The sequence below is a fragment of the Galeopterus variegatus genome, unplaced genomic scaffold, assembly GCF_000696425.1.
Source record: "Galeopterus variegatus unplaced genomic scaffold, G_variegatus-3.0.2 Scaffold23108, whole genome shotgun sequence".
NCBI lineage: Eukaryota > Metazoa > Chordata > Mammalia > Dermoptera > Cynocephalidae > Galeopterus > Galeopterus variegatus.
The window spans coordinates 10,922-13,363 of record NW_007749219.1 but is presented as its reverse complement, the minus strand read 5'-3'; the positions used below and the strand labels follow the sequence as shown (position 1 = coordinate 13,363).

Here is a 2,442-nt window from a genome sequence, read left to right as displayed (position 1 = left end):
GACTAACACTTTCTATGCTCCTATGCTGGGTCCTCCTTAGCTTTATAATTTCTCATATGGTAGTACACAAGGCTCACCTCTAGAGCATTTTCTTTTTCTTATCTACTCCCTAGGTGAATTTCTCTATAAGCATGACTTTTAAAATCAGCTTTAAGCCACTGATTTCCAAGTGTGTACCTCCAAGAATGATGTCCACTCTCAAATTGACATTTTATATTCATCTATATATTATATGTCAAATTTTTGAAAAGAGTTAAGTCAAACTGACAGTATGTAAAAGTTAAGCACTCAATAATCTTCCTTCTCCAAACATATTTTCTAAACCTCTCACTCTGGTTCAATATTCCTCATGATTCTAATATAACTACTTAACATACACACACACACACACACACACATTTCTCTCTCATCAGAATGCAAACTGTATGAAAGAAGGATGCTATTTTGTTAACTCTTGCTGTAAATACAACTACACAATTAAAAGTGCTTAAAATGCCCTCAAGATGTGGTTAAAAAATAAGTGTATGAATAAATGTCTGTGCTATAGTTCAGGTACTGCCCCCCACCCCTGAAGTTCTTATTGAAGCTTGGTCATCATTGTGACATGCTGAGTGTGGGAAATCCAACTGTGGTATTTGAAAGGTGAGTCCTTTGTGAGGTGATTAAATAGTGAGGGCTCTGCTCCCATAAGTGGATTAATATATGGACTAATAAAAGCCCATGGATTAGTGGGCTTGTTGTTTAATGGGGATTATCAGTTATTAGACTGGTGGCTTTATAAGAGGAGAAAGAAAGCATGTGAACATGCTTTTGTCACTGTCACCACCTTGTGATATTCTGTAGCAACCCTGGAATCTACTGAGAGTCCCTACCCATTGGAAGGTCCTCAGTAGATGCAAATCCTCTATTTTGGACTTCATGGCTTACAGAATTGTAAGCAATATTTTTTCCCTCATAAATTACCTAATTTCAAGTATTCAGTTTTAAGTGAAAAAACATGAATACAGTCTGAATTTAAATATTCATANTAATGTTCATCACTTGTGTCCCTATTCCTCTGGATAGAGAGCTCAGTTACATAGTCATGCACACAATAAGAGGCTGAATATGCATGCTAAGTGTGGAAAAGAAAGGAGAGTATTTTTGCATAATACATAGCTAGTCTCTGCCATACAGAATATCTCCCGTGTGACTTCTCAGATGTCTGCTGAGGTGTGACTTTTGACAGAAGAGGCTTCCACACTTGTTAGTTGGCCTTCCACATCCACATGATTTACATCCAAGAATTCAACCAACTGCTGATTTAAAATGTGTGAAAACAGATAAAAATAATACTACAATAAAAATTATTCAAATAACACACCCTAACAACTATTCATATAGTTTTTGCATTTTATTTAGTATTATAAGTANACAACTATTCATATAGTTCTTGCATTTTATTTAATATTATAAGTAAACTGGACATGTTAATTAAACAGCAGAATGTTACAAAAATACTATGCCACACTATATAACAGACTTAAGCATTCACAGACTTTGGTATGACTGAGAAGTCCTGGAACCAATCCCCTGTGGTAACCAAAAAACAGCTGTACATTTATAAGGCTTCACTTTTGTGTGTCTTCCCTGATGCTCCTCAGGTGTGATTTCTAGGGGAAAGTATTTTCACATACATTAAATCCATGGGTCTTTGCCTATGTGAATATTCTCATGTCTACTGACATTTGACTTGTGGTATAAAGATTTTCTACATGTGTTACATTTATATGACTTCTCACCTATGTGAATTCTCTGGTGTGTACTGAGGTTTAACTTACAGTGAAAGGCTTTTCCACACTCACATTCATTTCTTATCTGTGAATTTTCTTATGTCTATTGAGGTGTGATTTATAGAAGAAAGATTTTCTACATTCCTTACATTCATATGATTTCTCACGTGTGTGAGTTCTCTGATGTGCATGGAGGTTTGACTTACAGGGACAGGTATTCCCACACTCGTTACATTCATAGGGACTTTCTTCAGTGTGAATTCTCTTATATCTATTGAGGTGTGATTTGTAGAAGAAAGATTTACCACGTTCCTTACAGTCATATGGTTTCTCACCTGTGTGAGTTCTCTGATGTGCATGGAGGTTTGACTTACAGGGAAAGGTTTTTCCACATTCATTACATTCATAGGGACTTTCTTCAGTGTGAATTCTCTTATATCTATTGAGGTGTGATTNTTGGCTGCCATTGCTTTTTAACCATTGTAAATTGGTTGATTTTTCGGAGAGAGTGATGCTACGGACTGTCTATTCTGCCATCTTGACCGGAAGCCCCAGCTACAAACTTTAGAAAAAATGAACTTCTCCACGAGACAGTTTGGTAAAAATGGCAATAAAATTTACATACACTGAGTAGAAAAAACGTATGTAGAGCAATACGTTACAATTAATA

General features: G+C 35.8%; 1 long non-coding RNA gene across 1 annotated transcript in view; it reads right to left on the bottom strand.

Annotated features, from left to right (window-relative positions):
* Positions 1 to 1,129: 1,129 nt before the first annotated feature.
* LOC103583445 overlaps positions 1,130 to 2,442 on the bottom strand; it is a 7,666-nt gene continuing 6,353 nt past the window's right edge. Inside the window, exon 3 of the long non-coding RNA XR_549857.1 lies at positions 1,130 to 1,295. This is a non-coding gene — a long non-coding RNA (uncharacterized LOC103583445). The remainder of the gene's footprint in view (positions 1,296 to 2,442) is intronic.